Source organism: Prionailurus viverrinus, chromosome A1 (assembly GCF_022837055.1).
Source record: "Prionailurus viverrinus isolate Anna chromosome A1, UM_Priviv_1.0, whole genome shotgun sequence".
NCBI classification, from domain to species: domain Eukaryota; kingdom Metazoa; phylum Chordata; class Mammalia; order Carnivora; family Felidae; genus Prionailurus; species Prionailurus viverrinus.
The window spans coordinates 132132318-132153224 of record NC_062561.1 but is presented as its reverse complement, the minus strand read 5'-3'; the positions used below and the strand labels follow the sequence as shown (position 1 = coordinate 132153224).

Here is a 20907-nt window from a genome sequence, read left to right as displayed (position 1 = left end):
CTTCAGCCAGGTCACGAACTCGTGGTCCGGGAGTTCGAGCCCCGCGTCAGGCTCTGGGCTGATGGCTCAGAGCCTGGAGCCTGCTTCCGACTCTGTGTCTCCCTCTCTCTCTGCCCCTCCCCCGTTCATGCTCTGTCTCTCTCTGTCCCAAAAATAAATAAACATTGAAAAAATAAATAAATAAAATGAATTTTAAATTGTGCTTTGAAGCTACAGATGTTCATTCAGTAAGTATTTGCCAAGGCCCTACTACTATTTTGTGAGAGAACACAATGAATAACAAATACATGGACTGTGAAAACATATGGGAGGGTGACAGGGATTCTAAGCCAATTGGGTGAGAGAAGACACAAAATTGACATGATTTGTGGAGGGAAACATCCCAATAACCAATTGGTCCTGAGATTAAACAGAGTCTTACTTCCCCAGATGCTTCTCATGCTGATTTCTCAGAAAGGTAAAAATGGGCTGAAACATCTTTACTTTATGTGAAATACATTAACATGATACGACACATGGTCTTAACTGAAAGGTGATAATAAGTAGCTAACTTGCCATGCTTTTACTGGACAGCTATATTCTTTTTTTTTTTTTAATTTTTTTTTTAACGTTTTATTTATTTTTGAGACAGAGAGAGACAGAGCATGAACGGGGGAGGGGTAGAGAGAGAGGGAGACACAGAATCGGAAGCAGGCTCCAGGCTCTGAGCCACCAGCCCAGAGCCCGACGCGGGGCTCGAACTCACGGACCGCGAGATCGTGACCTGGCTGAAGTCAGACGCTTAACCGACTGCGCCACCCAGGCGCCCCTGGACAGCTATATTCTTTTTGATGGGTCAAGTATCAACTATCAAGAAAGGATTCAGAGGAGAAAGTGGCACCACAGAAAAGCACACTGATTTGGCTTCAAAATCCATTTTTCTTTTGGGCCAAAAGAACAGTTACACAGAAAGGCTTTTTGTTGACTATGGAGGCAGCCATACTAGCTTACTGCAAAAGACTGATAGCAGAGACCAAAAAAAAAAAAGAAAGAAAGAAAAGGAAAGAAAAAAGAAAGAAAGAAAAAGAAAAGGGTATGTACCAGTGGAGAAAGCACTGACCTAGAAGAGTCAAAATACCTGAGCCTGTTTATTTAGTTAATTATCCTATCATTTTCCCTCCAAAAGGGTTTAAAGCTCCTGGTGCTATTACTGTTTGCTTTATCTTTCCTGAGCAGCCTTTACCTTTGAGTAGTTCATGTGTTACATAAGCCTCTGATCAGTACTCATGTCACTGTACCACCAGGTATTACACTAATGGGTACATCTGTTTCTTCCTATCAATTGTAAGCTCCCAGAGACAGGGCATAAGATTTTGTTTCATTTTATATTTTGTGTGTGTTTTCTTGTTGTTTTTTTATTTGAGAGAGAGAGAGAGAGAGAGAGAGAGAGAGAGAGAGAGCAAGGAGGGGAGAGGGGTAGATGGAGAGAGAATCCCAAGCAGGCTCCACAGTGTGGAGCCTGATGGCGGGGCGGGGGGTGGGGGGGGGGGGTCCTCAATCCCATGACCCTGAGATCATGACCTGAGCCAAAATCAAGAGTCAGATGCTCAACAGACTGAGCCATCCAGGTGCCCCAAGATTTAGTTGTAAATAAAAATTCAAAGTATAAAGTAGAAATACAGTTACTAAAACTATCAATTACCAGATAAACTCTGTTTGAATGGGAAAACACTGCTGCAGTAATCTAGCCAAAAGACAGGACTCAGATCACGGTGGTAGCAGTGGTGGTGATAAGTAATGGTCAACTTCTGGACATACAGTGTAAATAGAGGAAACAAGGTCTCCAGAGAGACTGCATGCGGGGTCTAAGAGAAGAATCAAAGATAGCTCAAAATTTTTTAGAATGAGCGACTTTAAAGATGGAATTGCTATCAACCGATATGGGCAAGGATGCAGACACAAAGGAGGGGCAGGTCAGGAGCTCAGTTTTGGATGCATGAAATCTGAGGTGTCTATTTGACTTTCAAGTATCACTATTAAGGACACGGCTGGATTCCAGAATCTGGACTTGTAAATTACAGTATCTGAGGAGGAGATTTAAATGAGGATGGTTCTCTAAAGCCACAAAACAGGAGATCTACAAGGCTGTGAGTATGGAAACAGAAAAGAACAAAATAATAAGCCCTGGGCCCACTTAAATTTTCTGGGGATCTAAATTTTTTTCAGTTATGTCTATTAATTCTCACTCACTTCCTCTTTGGTTTCATAATCTCAGAATATAAACTCATCTTTACCATGAGACAAGTGTGGGGCCTTGTTAGAGGACCTGTTCCTCCAGGGAAAAGTTTCACCTTCTATCTGCCAGGTGCTAACGGGGTATCACCAACAAAAGAATGCTTTGTAGTTAAGTTTCTCAGTTTGGGGATCCTTGGGTCATCCTGGTAGTATAAATTCAAGCCCTAAAATCTGAAGTTAAGGATTCTCAGGTTATTTAAAGGATGTCTTAATCTGAAAACAGATGAATTATAAAAAGAATCAAGTCTACCTTTGCTATACATACTATTTTTACAGTAACTAAATAGTTGCTGGGGAAAAACTCATGAGACATCATGCTATTTTGAGGCATCATGCTCAAATGATCCCTACATAAATGTAGGATTATCAATATAATCACCATTTTTCACCCCTTAATAAAATGAGAGATTTAGGAAAAAAACACCATCAGTAGATACTAAAAACATTAGGGGAAAAAAAAAGGATGATGGAGCATTTTATAATGTAGGTACAAGGCTGTACCACATGAACTCAAAGATCAAGCCTAATAACTTAACTAAGCAAATCATAACTAAATAGAGAACAACTGTATTAGTTTGCTAGGGCTACCACAACAAAGTGCCCTGTGGCACTGGGGGCTTTAACAAAAGAAGTTTTTTTCTCATAGTTCTGGAAGGTAGAAGTCTAAGATCAAGGGACCATCACGACTGTTTCTTCTGATGTCTCTCTGCTTGGGTTTTAGATGGCTGTTTTCTCATGTGTCCTTACATGGTCTTTCCTCTGTAGGCACCCATCCTGATGCCTCTGTGTGAATCCAAAATTTCTCTGCTTATAAGGACACCAGTCAGATTGGATTAGGGCTCACCCAAACAGTCATTTTAACTTTAAAGGCTTTATCTCCAAAAACAGTCACATCCTGAGGTACTGAGAATTAACTCTTCAATATACAAATTTGTGGGGCACCTGTGTAGCTCAATTGGTTGAGGGTCCAAATCCTGATTTCAGCTCAGGTCATGATCTCACCATTCGTGGGACTGAGCCCCATAGCAGGACGGACAGCACAGAGCCTACTCGGGATTCTCTCTCTTCCTCTCTCTCTGTGCCCCTCCCTCCCCTCTTGAATTAAATAAATAAGTGTTAAAAAAAAAAGAATTTGCAAGGACACAATTCAGCCCATAACAACAACCAAACATCAAGTGCCTCCTGATGCAGTGCAATTAAAAATAGTCAGCACCAGGGTGCCTGGGTGGCTCAGTCAGTTGAGCATCTGACTTCCACTCAGGTCATGATCTCAGTTTGTGGGTTCAAGCCCCATGTTGGGATCTGTGCTGACAGCTCAGAGCCTGGAGCCTGCTGTGGATTCTGTGTCTCCGTCTCTCTCTGTCCCTCCCCTCCTCGTGCTGTCTCTCAAAAATAAATAAAAATGTTAAAGAAAAAAAATTTTTAAATAAAAGTAGTCAACACCATCTATAAAGTATTCTTTAAAAAAAAACAACCTAAACTGAATCAAGCAAGCATCTAAATCTAAGAGCCATTTTAGTTACTAAATGAAGAATAAAGGAACATGTTAAATAATACTGTAAGGATATGACTGGCCAAATACAAAATATGAAAAATTCTACAGAACAAATAACTTGGGTTTTTTCAACAATAAATGAATTTTTAAGAGGAAGGAAAAACTTAAGAGATATCAGATATCAATGAAAAGCAATGTGTAGACAGTGACTAAATCTTAAATCCAAGAAATCAACTTTAAAAATACAGATTTTTGAAACAAATGAGCAAAATTATACATGAACTAAGTTCAATGTGGATGTGCTATATAATGCTGTTGTCTTTTTTAAAGGTCCTGAGCTAGAGATCAATATTGTAGCTTTGGTCATTCACAGGTCCAACTATATAATATAGAAACATATTTCATAATGTAGAAAAAAGAATGAAAGAATAATAACTATTGAAGCTGATGGATACATGAGGATTCATTATACAATTCTATTTCTGAGTATGTTTCAAATTTTTCACATTTAAAAAATTTCATAAAGCAAATTTTCAGATGAGACTTTTCTCCATAATCTGCTCAAACTAGACCGACACAGACTTCTGTATAATCTCTCTGTGTCTGTGGACATTGTTTTTTTTTTGTTTTTTGTTTGTTTGTTTGTTTGTTGTTGTTTTTTTGTTTCTAATCTCTTATTACACTGAGAATGTTGGCCTTTCAAAATCCTGGCTTTGTGGGAAGTTTCAGTTGCCAACTGCCTGCCCTCATGTATACCTGAGGATTCTGGCCTCCTGGATGAGTCTGAGTATTAAAACCCAAGCCCCTGGGGAAAAAAACAAAACCAGAACAAAACAAGAAGCCCTTCCGTTAGTGAACCTAGGTGACCTCACTCTAACAGCAAGGATAGTTTCTGTGTGTCTACTTTCCAAGCTCTGCCCCCCTTTGTTCTTTCTGGCTCCAGAGCTTTCTTTTACTTTGTTACAATGTCATTCATGAATGTACATGATACATACTCAAACGTTTCTAGACAAGTTCAAGCTATTTGTAGCAGAGGTTTTCAGGTTATAACTGAAAGCTTCCCATTCTGTTAACTACTGCAAGAAAAACTTATTCCTGTCATTTGGTAAAGTCACTGAGAGTTCAAGTCATGATTTTAGAATATGTTCGGAGAACTTCGCAGTCCAAAAGGGAGGGGCAATGGGAGGGAAGAGGATTAAGGTGGACTGAAGAAGCTTCCTCACCAGTTCCTTCGAAAAGGGAGAGTGGAACAGAATCTCTCTAATAGACCAAGGAAGAAATGTGGGGAAAGAAAGATATTTCATCCCATGTACTCTCTAAACAATAAGCAAATGTGTGTGTGCCTTCAAAAACTCCAGGTCAGAAATGATGGTTCTAGTCACCAAAATTTTACTCCATGAAAACCTGAAACATTTTATTCTCCATACTGAAGATGTTAATGCAAAACAAATCATTATTCTGCTGCTTCTTTCAGAGGCTTCCTTGTGCTCTGCTGACCAGACTGCTGTCTACACTCTGCCCCACACGGCTCTACAGTCCAGCAATCCAGCCTTTCTTCATATCCTCCACTCCACTGGCTCCCTCCTCTGCCTCCTACTGCTGGATCACTATAAAGTTTACGTCCACCCTCTAGAGAGTACTTCCATATCCCTCAAGTCAGCATAAATACCACTTTCCGAAGGGGGTGCACGTGGGGATCATCCTTAAACGATTATTTTCCACTAAATACCTTTCTAGTTCTCCTTCAGAACATTCATCACACTTTTCATTACTTGTTCCATGTCTGTCTTCGCTGCTGAGTTGCAAACTCCTTGACAGTGTAATTTATTGTGGTGCTGACACAGTGTTGGGCACCAGTCAGTTGAGTGAATAAGCAAGTAAGCAGAGGTAAGACAAAAACAAAAAAATTACTTCCTCACTCTGCTTAAAGTCAAGGCACAATTTACTGGCATCACCAGGGTAGTTTAGCAAACACCACCAAAGGAAGCTGGTCCCCGCCTCATAAAGCTTACAAAGATTCACTTTTTAGAGACTCCATCTTAGAACACAGTCTGAGATTCAGGACATCAGATGTAGTTTGACAACTATAGATTACTGGATGTATTCAAATTATTTATAAACATCTATGAAGGAATCCATCAGAAAACCTTGCTCTTTTTCTTTTAAGTTTTTTTTTTAAGTTTTATTTATTTATTTTGAGAGAAAGAGCACAAGTGAGGAAGGGACAGAGAGAGAGGAAGAGACAGAGAATACCAAGCAGGCTCCACATCACCAGTGCAGAGCCCAATGCGGGGCTCAAACTCACAAACCATGAGATCACGACCTGAGTCAAAGTCGGATGTCCAACCATCCGAGCCACCCAGGTGCCCCATCTTTCTGTTTAGCAAAGGGCCATAAAGAGATATACTTTGTTATTTTTAAACTAAAATCTCTAATCATAAAACATGAAGTCAAAGGTTAGTATTATTTTAAATACTAGATACTATTTTGAGCACAGTACTTATAAAGTGGCATTAGCTCCTTTAATCATCAGAACATTCCCATGAGGTAAGGATTATTAAGATCATTTTATGGATAAAGAAACTGAGGCCTAGAGAAGTCAAGTAACTTCCTGAACTGTTCTCACTACTTTGTGAGGAAAAGGTTCTTATTTTCTAGAGCCTTAAGATTTGTAAGGATATGAGGAGTGAAGTGGATTGAAGTCCTTACAGACAGTTCAAAGTTGGGGGAAAGTGCTCTCTCTTAAGCCATTTATTGGAACAAAGGAGGCAAAAACATCACCCCCCCCCCCCGCCCCTTTTGCTGGCATCCAGGAGGACTACAGTAAGAAAAGCAGAGGTAAGACAGGGAAGTAGTAACTAGTTCCAAGCTTCAAGATCTACTTTCAGTCCTAAGCAGCTTTTGGGTGACATCAGAAGTACTCCCCTTCAACTCTTCTAAAAATAAAACAGGCTCCAATGAGTTAACAGAGTCCACAAAAACTACACACACTCCTGGCTTACCATATGGGGAGTGGTACTTTTCCACTTTTAAAGTTTGCGCTGCCTTTGTGTACTCCTCCCCCCCCCCCCATCCCCCGCCCTTCTTTAGAATTATGGAATCCACATCAGGACACAGGTAATGGGTTATCATTCTCCAGTTTCTCACAATGTGGCAACAGATGCTTCTACAGACAGGTGTTCTGCATAGACAGGCCTTCAGCATGGGTCTCTCTGAAACTCAGTGATGCTCTTATATGGTGTACTAAGAAGATGTGACTTAAGAATAATCCTGAAACAGCCATGGTGTACTGGTTGTTTCTTCTGTCTTCCCCTTCAGTGAGGCCCCCAGCGGCCACTGGATGTATGGTTCCCCTTGCCTTCTTCAAATGTTTCTCCACATGTGATGCACTAACTTATCCTACATTCTGAACAGTTACTCATGATTAAATCCAACATCAATAATTTCACACACAATTTTAACGGTGATTAGTAAGACAGCCCAATGAAACTGATTCAACTTGCGAAATTTCTTTTAAGTTCAGTATTTTGAGAAAACCAGCAGTTGCCCTTTTCCCCTCCTACGAAATCTTATAAGGATTTCCAAAATTTCAACTTGACAAAATAAATGAAGGGGCTAGATCCTTCACTATTTGTAGAATCCTTGAGGCACAAATCAAGGGCTAAGGCTACAAAATATATGGGCATAAAACATAAAAATCTGGAAAAACATGGTGCTACTACCCATCAAGACCTTGAAATTATTGTTACATCACAACCCCCTTTAATAATCAACCTTCCTTTGTTCCATGGTATTTCAGGGGTGCCATTTAAGTTTGTTTTATTTCTTTTTCTCCCTATACCCTTTAATCCCAGGGAGATCTGCCTAGGCTTGCTGTTATACAGACAAGGTGAAAAAATTACCACGGTCACTCTTCTGGCCACCTGCTCGGGTCTATGGTGGCAGAGCTTGCTAATAAACACAAAGTGTTCCACATGGTTTCGCTATCTCTAGCAGGGTGTCAGCCACCTGTTTCTCTGTTCTCTATTGTGTTCTTCAGAGGGGATGTCATGCACCAGCTTTTATGGCCTATCCGTTTCCCCGGGAGAGAACTGACAGGACCCATGAAGACAGGTCCGAGTACAACTGCTTCCATACACTGTCAACAGGGTTCTTTGGGCTGCAGGTCTCCGAATGCTCTGTGGCACCCACCACAAACCCCCTACATTCCGCTTATGCACGTCCTGCAATTTGCATGGAACACAGAAAGTAAAGGAATATCCACAAGTCCCTGCCTCACTGAGTGGTATCTCAGAGGGTGGGAGGGATGTCTCCCCAGTTTGCTAGTTGGCAGAAGACCTGCATACTTGAGGGAAGTGACTGAGGGAGCAGAAAGAAGCCTCCGAGTTTATATTCACCAGGCAGTCTGCATCAACAGGCAAGAGTAGCATAGGAAAGGAAGGTGCTGATGTGGGGAAGTTCTCAGAGAGGACAATCTGCTTCCTGAGGTCACTTCTCTGGTTTTTGTGTTTTATGTGGGGTGTGTGTGTGTGTGTGTGTGTGTGTGTGTGTGTGTGTGTGTGTTTTCTTTGTTTTGTTTTGTTTTGTTTTCTGGTTTTATGTTGAGTTTTCATGTTACTCTGCATCTTCAGAGGAACTTAAAGAAAAATGCGAAGAAACTACACTGGATGCTGCTATTCAGGTATCACTTTTGAACTGGGAAATTCTTTTACACAATTGGTTAAAAGATTAATACTTTTATGGACATTCCAATGACAAACTGCATGCCACATTTATTTCTTCATATTATTTATAACTCATCTTGGAACAATTTAGGTCAGTAAGGTAAAAAGCGGCAAAACTTTGAGAAACACCATTTTTAGAAGAGGAAAACCACATGGCTAGCAGTCATATGAAAAGTGCTCAATTCTACCAGAAATTGCGAAAGTTAAAATTAAAATAAGACACCATTTCATAACCATTACATTGGGAAAAATATAAATGTCTGATAATATCACATTAAAATGGTAGGAAGCAGCATCAAGAGACTCATAAAGCACAACGAGGCACAAACATATTGGAAAGCAATTTGGCAAACTCTGGTAAGAGAACGTGCATCTACTGATTTACAGTTATACATCTAAGTGTTTATGTACACAAAAAAAAACCTAAAAAATATATCATATAGGAATGTTCATTTTAGCAACACTTTGCAGTAGCAAAACACTAGAAACATACCAAATGGTCATCAATAGATGTGACAAATAAATTTCTGTTCGTGGATACAATGTAATACTGTATAATAAAAGTAAACTAAAGCTACATGTATCTAGAAAAAACTCTACATTATGTTAAACAAGGAAAAAATGCTGCAGAAATATGCTCATTCAAGAAGGACACACAGAGCTTAGTAACAGTCACAAAAAAAATTTAAGGCATGTGCAACAATGTTATGTTTTGTTTACTGATGTTTCTGTAGCATCAGTTTAAAAATACTAAAGGGAGTAACAGACACCAAGCTTAAGATAATAGTAACTTCTAAGAAGGGATTTAAAGGGGCTTTTAAAAAAATCACTAATAATAGTAATATGTTATTTTTTATAAGACTAAGGGATGAGAACATGAGTGTTCATTATATTATTTTCTGTATTGTTTATTTGAAATGTTTTATGATTTTTCTAAACTTGAAATTTGTTAACATGGAAGCCACATGTTTTGCATCCTATAACATAAGCATTTCACAAAATGAAAAATCTAAGACAGTTATTTTGCTTTCAAGAGTACATAAAGCACAATCAAATTTGCATTTGAGCCTTGATGATGCTACATATACAATGAGGAGAAAGGGGGCAACAGCCATAACCTTTGGGTCAAAGTGACTATTTTTGCTAGTGGTTCTCACGTATTGTGTATCTGAAATATGTGAATGCTTTGTAAAAGAACAGATGCTCAAGCCTTATCCTAAACCTGCCTGAATCAGAATGACGACACTCAGAACCACATACACCAAGACTGAAAATCAATGTTCTATGAAAATGGCACAAAGACAAAATGAGCACCCTTGATTGATTCAGCCAAATCAAATGGTTGGAATGGTGAAGGGAGATTTACCAATGACCATGCACATAGTTCTAGGTCTCCACCTGTGCACAGTATAAGCAAAAGACAACACATGACGAAACAAACAAATCACTGAGATGCCATGTATACCAATACCATACCAACTAACATCACAAGGGGGGAAAAAAGGATGGTGGTTCAAATGAAATACATCATTCATAAATAAAGTGTTCTTGCATGTTAGTAACTGAATTAAACTAGAACGAAACAGGACATCAGAGGACTGGAAGAAAGTGAAGCTGGGGTATTTATTCCTGCAGCTGCTCCCCTGCCTGATCACAGAAAGACCAGAGCTATAGTCACACAGCCTTTCCCTCCACATAGCTACTGTCTTTGGGTTTCACTAATGGTTCTCTTCTCTTACCCTTCAGGCCTAGGGATGATAATGGCTCCCACTACAGATAGTCGTGAGATACTTCACCATCCATTGTTGGTGTATTTTAATCCAGGCACACCTTTTAAGTTAAACTCTTCTCCATTACCCCATCTGAGCCTGCAATCTGTTTTCCACTAGAACAATGACTGATACAATTATGAAGCATTAAGAAATTTTACCTCAGTACCTGATTAATAAATTCACCTTATAGATCTAACCTTATAAGCCGATATGTCCTGCTATTATCCAGTGTTCTAGTTGCTGCATAGGATTCAGAAAAAAATTTATATATTTAAGGTATGACTTGTGCCTTCAAGAAAAAAAAATCTAGGTGGAGAACAAGTTCAAGGACAAAGTTAATTAAATAATAAAAAACATAGATAGTAACCAACAACTACAACTGCCTGGTAAACTGAAAACAAGAACTAGGGAGTCAGGGAAAGCTTTGTGGAAAACAGTGGTATTACAGCTGGGTCTTAAGGATAGAAACGATGTAGACAGCATTAGTCAAGGAGAGTGCAGAGAAATAGGTATCTTGAGCAAGGAAAATAATATAAGGCAAAACACTAAGTTGGGAAAGGATATGGTTGGTGAGCAAAAAGAATAACGCCTGACTAGAAGAGAGAAGGCTTTATTTAGGACCATAAAGCCTTAGTTGGTTTTAAATCAGCCAAGTGCAGCCATATAAATATTTATTACACAATTTATATATTCTCCAGGAGACAAGTTGTCTGAGAAAGAACCGTCTCTACCTTAAACCCAAAATTTTGAGTAGAATATGGCCAGAAAAATACACTTCAGTTTTAATTTCTAGCTCCATTAATTAAGTAAGTAAATAGTTCTCAATTTATTCATCACATCATTGGCCAACCTGCCTATACTATTTGTTAAAAAAAGCAGCCTGAATTGGTGTCCACACTTCAATTCTGGTGCCTTGGATAAATTTTTTCAACAGGCTTCTAAATAGGTCAGGCAAATCTAATTCAGAATAACTCTCATGCTTATCTCAGCAATTTTATGAAGGATGTTTTGAAACTGCTTTAAATATGTGTGCTAATGATCTACTGATTGTTTCTAAATTTTTCCAGCCATCAAACCAGTGAAATAATCAAGTAAAGAGATTATAGAATGAGGTCAGTTCTATTATTAATATAACCATCTATAATATTCCTGTTTGCTACAGAGAAAATTATCAAGATAAAAAAATGCAACAGATCTAATTTCCTTAGCTAGCTTTTCCAAGAGATTTGCCATTCAAGTCATTTCCTCCAATATTTTCAAAATCTAAGAAAGCAAAAAAAAACCCTTGTTAATTAAGTGGATGATGTTTGAAGAAACAAGAATACTTTGTTTTCATCAATATGATTCCTTTTTTATGCACTTTATCGAATACTAGAGCCAAAACAAGATATTTTAATGTGGGCATTTCATGTCCCCATTTTATTGTGGACTACTATAAATTGTTAGGTTACAATTCAAATTATGAATTTCAAATTATTTAACAAACATGCAAATGTACATATAAAAAATAAGTATATCTATGCCTATACATATATAGACATAGAACTTTAGCCTTCAAGTAAGTATTGTTCCCTTTAGAGTAGTCACTCTGGGAAGGATGCAAAGTTATTCTAACAACGTTGCCATTGTTTGAAACTATTTTTAAACCACTGGTTTGAAATTGCTTTCATAGCCTTTCAAATAATCTTTTAATATCCTTAATAGTGGCAAAATCTGGAAGAGTTTCACAGTCGTGCAGAAATCATTTTTCAAATTTAGCAAATGAAAATGGTGTTCTAATGGAGTTAATAGTTTGATTAAAAAATACAAACAAAAACAAGTACTTATAAAAGCGATCCTGAAAGCGTTTCTGTTACTTGTAAATTGACTAGACATTCCAAAAGATTCAAAATAATTGTGAATAGCAACTTTTGGAGGCATGTAGTGTCCTAAAGTGACCACTTGGAATGAACACTCTCCCTTAAAAAATAAATAACAGCATGTTTGGATAAGGGCAGGGTTTCATGACTCTATAGTCACACTTTGAAGTCACAGAGCATCTTTCTTCCATGTGGTTAAAAATATTTACTTCATTAACTCTCCAAATATCACTAATGACAGAAAGGCCAGATTATCATTCTTTTTTTTTTTCCCCAAGTGGATGAATGAAGGTGGTGTAAGGCAAAGAATTGTGTTTATTTCATGAGTCAATAATTAAGTCTAAGGATCTTGTCGTTGGCAAAATTTTAATGAAATGTTTAGCTTTATGCTGCTTGATAAAAAGGCATTATATGAAATAGATGTGTCATAAAATATTACAGAGCTCCATTAAAATGATTAAAGATTCATTGCATACTTGTCTGAAAGAATTCTTGCTTGATGTTTGACAGCTACTTATTAGAGAGGCTAGCGCCTAACCTAAAATACACTCATAAAAGTCCTACTTGAGTCTATTTTACCAAGAAAGAATGCTGGTTTTTTAAATACTTGATTTTAGAAGAAAAAATACCTTCACTGTGAAAAACCAAATACATAAATGAAAGGGAGGAAGAAAAATGGACAGTAAAAGATCTATTGGCAAATTCACATAAGAGAAAACCCTAGGAAAACTGGTGAACTGTCGATGGTTCTGAGAGTCAAAAAAGTACAACATAAATGTGACCGATTACAAGTTAAATGTCATTGAAATTATTAAAATGGCTATTCTCCTAAATGCTTAATTCTTCTGTTTGGGAAAACTTTCTGCACATTGTTCTAGGATACCTAGGAGCTCACTTCTTCTATTCCACTTATTCATTAAATAAATATTTAGGGCTCCCAGTGGCACAGTATTTATATAGGAGCTTAAGATTTGACAGACCAAAGACAAAAAACAAAAAACAAAAACAAAAAACAAAACAAAACCTTAGTCCTTACTACTACTCTCCTGATCCAACTGAACATGTAACAGCACTCCAGCTGGTCTTAAGGGTTAACTTGCTTCAAGTTAACACACTCCTTGCCTGCTGACTTAAGGCCCTTGATCTGTAACAGAACTAACTGGCTTTCTCCAAGATTTGCAGAACATTGGCCCTGGGGAATATGGGACCAGAACTTTCCCAGGCCACAGAGGCCAGGAAGTCCACCTGAAGGCCCCTCAGCTTGCTGGTTAGACCAGCCCTCTTTTAGCGAAATGTTTTTTTTTTTTCTTTTTAAGGTCACACGAATGACTTTACTGACCTCCCTTTGTGCATCTATAGACCTTGCCCTCCTTTGCAGAAACAACAGTATTCCTGTACAACCACCCCTGGGTACCAAGGAATCAGGTCTTTTTGCACAATCAACCCGGGGCACCAAGGAACTTCTCTGCACAACCTCTGAGTACAAAGCTAAGTCTGTATCTGGCATCGTGGAGTCTGCACCTAATCAAGAAACATCACAGACTACTGTATTCCCTTAACTGATCAACATACTTTAAAAATATCAGGGCAAGACAAATTTCAAAGTTGGCCTTTGGACAAGAGTCCGCCTTTTCCCCAGGTGGCCAGCCTCATGAATAAAGCTCATATTCTTTTCCACTGAAAACTCATCTCTTAAGCCTTCCCAGCAACAGGAAGCTGAACTTGGGTGGGTTTTTATTTTATTTTTTTTAATGTTTATTTATTTTGAGAGACAGAGTGCAAGATGTCAGCACAGAGCCTGATGCGGGGGCTTGAACTCACAGACAGGAGATCACGACCTGAGCTGAAGTACGAAGGCGCCCAGGTGGCCCTGAACTTGGGCTCTGGTAACAAAATGATTCTGATGTACTAAAATGATTTTTATGGGTGCTATTCCCAGAGTCAGAAAAGGGCTCAGTTCTATTTTTAGCAAAAGGTTTCAGTAATTAATGACTTAACAAAAATACAATGTGTCAGATGAGCACTGTGGGCCCTACATTTTGTTCAAGGTTGAGTGACTGACTGGACCGAGGATGACTCTCAGCCAGACAAGTTCTTCCTCAAGGGCTGACTGCTTAGTTTTATCATCAGGTTTGGGCGTGGGTGCCTGAGGTGCCTGGCCTATAAAATGGGGCAATTTAATAGTAACCTGTCCACACAACGTTTCTTTGAAGTTAGCTAATGAATATTGTCTTGGGTCCAGCCAAACTATTAGATGCTACAAAAGTATTGAGTACTATCTGGAAAAGGTCACGGTGATAAATACGTGTTAATGCACGCTAATTATGGCACTAATAACAACATCCCCCCAACAACCCTCTGCCCACCTCACCCCGCTGCTGCACAAAGCTTCCTTCTAACCTCTGCCGAGCAAATTCTGTACACTCTGGATCCAAGGCTGCAACAAAAGCAGCTGAAAGGCCAATACCAAAAAGGACCAGACAAAAGAAAGTGGCTCTGTGCAGAGGCAACGGGCCACGGAAGGGGGTGTGTGCCGACTCTCCCCAGGAGGACTCAGTTCCTTAACTCTGACCTGGAGGGCAGCCAACAGTCCACCCAGTTGCCCCCCCCCCCCCACTCCCCGCCATCCGCCGGATCCCTGTTCCCCCCCCCCCCCCCACCCCCGGCCCCGATGCTCACCGCCCTGGCTCACGTTTCCAGACCCGGTGTAATTCCACCCCGTCTCCGGTCGCGCCCCGAGGACTCCACGGAGAGCCTTAAGTGCGAAAGTTAAACCACCGTGGCCACATCACCTGAGGCCCGGGGCGGGGGGCGGCGCGGCCAGGCCAGGCCAGCCCTCCAGCAGTCCTAGCTCGGGGAGGAGCAGAGGCCCGAGCAGCCGCGGCCGCTCAGGGCCGGTGAAGGCCGGACCCTCTCGGCGAGGCGCGCCCTGCGGGGCCCGGAGCCGCCGGCCCTTACCTGCGTCCGCTTCCGGGAGCCGCCCGCTCCGCGCCCCCTCCCGGCGCGCCAGGCCACTCGCAGCCCGGCTCTGAGCACTCGCCGCCCGGCGGCTCCGGCGGCCGCGAAGCCGGGTCTGGGAGACGGGAAGCGACAGGAGCCAAACCCCGCGGAAAGCGCTCGAGCTCGCCTCGGTCTCGGCGCCCGGGCGCTCCGCACCGCGGATCGCCCTGCTCCCTTATCTCCGTGGGTCCCGCCCCCGCAGGCCGGGTGTGGGCTGCGCCCCACCCTGACCTGACCACGTGCAGACCAGAGCCGCGCCAGCAATGCCCCGCTAGGGGAGACGGGGCGAACTTACTCTCTCTCTCGCCAACCCCTACCAGAGCAACTGAAGTTTCCCGTGCCTTGTTCAATCTTGGCCTCACCCTGTCCCTCCTGGAGGTCTGACTTCTGATCCCACCTGCAGGGCCTATTACTTCTTGTGCCTTCGGTTCCACTTTTGTTCAATTGAGATTAATCACTGAAGTGTTCTTGACTTCGCTCTTGACCAATCACAGTTGGTATAAGTGAGTGGATAACCAGAGGTAAATCAAAAGTGCTTACTCAGAGAGGGGGTCTTTTGCAGTAAATGTTGACTTTTCAGCAGTACATCAGAACAATGAGAACAGATCATCAGAAGATGATACCTAAGTTTCAGAACATAAAAGGCCAAGTTTTATGAGTTGGTTTGAGGAAGGGAAAGGAAGTTTTAAGGAGAGGAACGTCTAAAAACTATATAGCTTTCTCTGCTAGATGCAGAAATTTCCATTTGCTTGAAGCGGCTGAGATGGATTCTTGTCCAAGACTACAGCTGCATTGTAATGATTTCCCACCTGAGAATCCAATGAAACCATTAACAAAAACTAAAGACATCAAGGAGTTCAGAAAACTACAGACCAATATACCTTATGAATATTAATAGAAAATCCACAACCAAAAACGGGCAAACCAAATGCAATACAGAAGAAACATTTTACATCACATCAGTGAAAGAAAGGACAAGAACCACATGATCCTCTCAACAGATGCAGAGAAAGCATTGGACAAAATACGGCATCCTTTCTTGATAAAAATCTCGAGATCGTAAAAGCCATATGTGAAAGACCAAACGCTAATATCATCCTCACTGGGCAAAAACTAAGAGCTTTCCCCTTAAGGTCACGAACAAGACAGGGATGTCCACTCTCACTACTGTTAGTCAACATAGAATTGGAAGTCTTAGCCTCTGCAATCAGACAACACAAAGAAATAAAAGGCATCCAAATCAGCCAGGAGGAGGTCAAACATTCACTCTTCGCAAATGACATGATACTCTATATGGAAAACCCAAAAGATTCCACCAAAAAAACTGCTAGAACTGATCCATGAATTCAGCAAAGTGGCAGGAGATACAGAGATATCCCAGGGATACAGGTGTGCTGTTTCAAAGGGACACATGCACCAATGTTTATAGCAGCACTATCAACAATAGCCAAAGTATGGTAAGAGCCCAAATGTCCATCGATGGATTCATAGATAAAAAAGAAGTGATATACACACACACACACACACACAGACACACACACACACACACACACACACACACACACACACACAAAATGGAGCATTACTCGGCAATCAAAAAGAATGAAATCTTGCCATTTGCAACTCATGGATGGAACCAGAGGGTATTATGCTAAGCAAAATTAGAGAAAGACAAGTATCATATGATTTCACTCTTATGAGGACTTTAAGATACAAAACAGATGAACATGAGGGAAGGGAAGCAAGAAGAATATAAAAACAAGGAGGGGGACAAAAACATAAGAGACTTTTAAATATGGAGAACAAACAGGGTTACTGGAAGGAGTGTGGGGGGGGGGGATAGGCTAAATGGGTAAGGGGCATTAAGGCATCTACTCCTGAAATCTTTGCACTATATGCTAACTAACTTGGATGTAAATTTAAAAAATAAATTAAATAATTAAAAACAAAACTTACATTAGAGTTTTCTTAATTTATATTTTGAATAGGTATTATACACAAAGGTACAAATTTCAAAAGGTACCTCAGAGGGCATTTTCTGTATGTTGATTTGTCTGTTTTATATAATCAAAATAATTTATTCATTGGGACCATAAACTTTTTTTTCATACAAAAAAAAAGAAAAAAAACATTTTATGACATGATCAACAGGGATTTATCTAAGGAATGCAAAGTTGGTTTCCTGAAGTTGTACTCTTAGATAGAATAGAGGGTAAAGACCACAGGATCATCTCAATAGATGAAGAAAAAGCACATGATAAAATCTAATGCTTTTTCATGATAAAAACATTCAACTAACTGAAGTTCTTCAACCTGATAAAAGACATCTATAAAAAAAACAAAGTTAAGATCATACTTAATGGTGAGAGAATTGATACTTATACCTAAGATCAAGAATAAGACAAATAGGTCCTCTCTTGCTACTTCTTTTCAACTTTGTACTGCACGTTTTATCCAGGGCAATTAGACTAGGCAAGGTCAAATACCTAAGAGTGAATACAATAAATAGAAGAAAAAGAATTGTTGAGGAAAACCAAGACAACAGTCCTCATAACTGAAGGGCAATAGGACACAAGCTTTCAGCTCAGTGGATAAAAATAATCTATATAAAGGTGTGTTCTTGTGAAATTTCAAAGCACATGTGTCAGAGAGAAGAATTTAATGGGTTCCAGGGAGGAAAAAAAAATCGATCATTTATTATGATTCAGAAATTAAATGACATTGGACTTTTTGACAGAAACATAAATGATAAATTCTGAGAGAAAATTATTTCTAACCTAGAGATCAATAACATGAGGATGAAAAAAGAGATTTCAGTTATGTGAAATTTTAAATATGCTTTTCAGACATTCTTTCTCAGAAAACAGCTGGAGGGTATGCTCTATTACAAAAAAGGGGTGAGGTGGGGGTGTGCTAGAAAAGTGAAAATTACACCCAAGACAACCGTGGTAGGCACAGTGGCCCCCAAAAGATGTCCACATCCTAATCCCTGGAACCTCTGAATATGTTACATTACATAGCAAAATGGACTTTGCAGATGTAATTAGAGTTACGAATTCCAATAAAGAGATTATCCTAGATTTTCCAGGTAGGCCCAAGCTAATCACATGATCCTTTTGAAGCAGAAAACCTTCTCCAGCTGTAGTCAGAGTCTTGTGGGGCTAAAGAAAACAATATGGAAGCCACAAAGAAAAATGTGGGCAGCTTATGGAAGCAGAAGCCAGTGTTCTTTTTTTTTTTTTAATAGAAATAAATTTTTTAGAAGGATTAAGTTTATTGCCAACAGTACTGAAAGAAGAAAGACAAAACAGAAAGTCTTAACACTGAATAAAACATGTAATTTAGCCTCTTATTTCCGATGAAGCCACAGAATATAGTCAGAGAAATGACAGGGTTGACAAATTTGGCAAATAAAACCAGGATGCCCAGTTAAAATTTTAGCACTAAAACCTATTATGTTAGAAGTTAAAATTCAACTGGTGATCTATAGCAACCTAAAAAGTGAACCCTCAAAACGATGCTTCTCAACCGTGACAGCACCTTGGAATCTCTTGAAGAACTGGTCAAACTACCCATGTCAGTTGTCACCCTGGTACAATTCAATCAGAATTTCCTGCGAAGAGACCACCAGTGACTCCAATGTATGACCAAGGTTGAAAACCAGAACCCTAGAGAGGAGTCAATGTGTACAAATTTGGTGAAGTAAAAACAACCTCTCTACCAGTTTACAACCTGAGGTGAAACTTTCTACAATAAACATCTTAACAAGTATTCATCATCTCCAAGTTACAAATGAAGAGTATGATTGTCAATTCTTCATAGAAGATCTTTCATTCTTTTTTTGTAAAATGACAGATAACAATGTCATGATGTAAGACCCAGATAAGTGTTAATTTATTTTAACTATTAGATAATTGGTATCTCAAAATTTACTAACAGTTCCTGTCATCCAACCAGATAGAATGGCTAGCTGAGTAGGAAGCCATCTCAAAGTATCTGTGTCAATAGGCTTTGCATTATCTGAGAGTTGAGTTTTCTAACATCTGGCTTCAGTTATAATTTCCAACCAAGATTAAATTATTATAAATTATTCCTAGAAACCCAATAATGCATGCTGCAACTCATGACACTTGAGATCTGAGCAGACATTTAGGTGATGTGGAGATAGTAGGCAGTTAGAAATAAAAGCTTGAGTTAATGGCATCATTTTCATGGAAATGATACTGGAAGTTGTAAGACCACCAAGGGAAGAATAGAGAAGCCTTAGGAAAATTCTACATTTAGGAGGCATGGCAGAAAAAGAATTAAAGAAGTTCCTGTTAGAAGGACTGGAAAAAGCCGTAAGAAAACCATGTTGTGGAAAGCAAAGGCTTTCCACGAGAGTATGAAGCACAAGTGGATAGTGCTGAATACAGCAAAGAGGTTAAGGGGGATAAGAAAAGGTAACTGGGTTTGATGACGCACAAGGCAATAGAGTTTAGGTGTTGGACTGTAAGACCATAATGCCTGGGTTTGAATCCCACTTAAATTTATAAAACCTTAGGGCAAGTTTCTTCATCTCTCTTTGCCTTAATTTCTTAGTCTGTAAGTAGGAAATAATTCGGAGTTATTATGAAGTGTTAATGATTTTGTCTATGTCAAGAGCTTAAAATGACACCTAACATACAGTAAGGATTCAACAAATACCAGCTGTTATTATTATCGACAATTTTCAAGAAAACAGTTTCTGTGGAACAATACTCTAGTTAGGACTCATTTCAGTGAAATGACATGAAAGCAAATTCAAGTCGACTCAAGGAAAACAGTCATTACTTCATAGGAATAAGTCTACGATAGTTTTATCCATATTTGGATCTAAGTGCTCAAATGATGCCATCAGCAGGATATCTCAATCTTTCGACCTTATTTTTCTCTGTGTTGACTTTATTTTAGGCAGGATCAGTCTATGTGGTGGCACAATTGGCCACCAGGAGTTCCAGGCTGAAATTCAAGCAGTTTAGCAAGTGCAGCGGAAGAATGCCTCTTTCTCAATAGTTGCAGCAAAGTTCTAGAACTGATACTCAGTATACAGACTTGGACAGCATGCCCATTCCCATCAGTCACTGTGACTAGAAGGACGTAACCAACAACTTCACCAATTGGATGTTATTTTCTCACCCATAAAACTCATGTGTGGATGTGTTGGGATAGGAGTTTTGAGAGGAATTAGCCTCCTTACTCAGATCACAAAAGTTGAAAGTGGAAGAGGCATAATCCGCCAAAGGAATATTGGGTACTGTTATCAGAATATAGAAACAGATATTTAGGTGGGCAAATTCTCAAAACAAAAAGTGTCTATTTTAAGTGGTGACTGTGTCATTAATGGAGCACAGAATAAGAGATTACTGGACATCAGAAAAAGACACAGGCTGAAGCTGGAATGTTGGTAAAAGTCTATATGCAGGTTTTTAGACTCCCTCCAAAATGTTCAGCATCTCAGGAAGAAAAACAAAGACAGTACAATGATATGATTCATAGGAGGCCTAGACTTGGAAAAGTGAGCAGGGCCCAAAGACAAAGGTCAAAGGAATTAATGTTTCATAAAAGAACTGCTGGTGAATACATGGGTCCCAGACTGGGCAAGGATACAACGAGGCCAGAAAGACAATGGCAAAGTAATCCCTAAGTATCTGCATTGTACCTGCAGAAGAAAAGTTAAGCAACTAAGACCAAAATTATTAAAGAGGGCAAATCTCCTAGAGATTTGTAGATAACACACATGGAGAAGGAAAAACCCTCAGGAA

At 39.6% G+C, this 20907-nt stretch overlaps 1 protein-coding gene across 4 annotated transcripts in view; it reads right to left on the bottom strand.

Moving 5' to 3' along the window:
* The window catches only part of RNF180 (ring finger protein 180), a 205054-nt gene extending 189836 nt beyond the window's left edge, over positions 1-15218 (bottom strand). For 2 of the 4 annotated variants that reach the window (XM_047877739.1, XM_047877757.1), the window contains exon 1: positions 15083-15218. The gene's annotated coding sequence lies outside the window, so the exon portion shown is untranslated. Of the gene's footprint in view, positions 1-14803; positions 15055-15082 lie in introns of those variants that run through there. The other 2 variants (XM_047877749.1, XM_047877762.1) reach the window with 2 other exon arrangements.
* Between the last annotated feature and the right edge of the window lie 5689 nt (positions 15219-20907).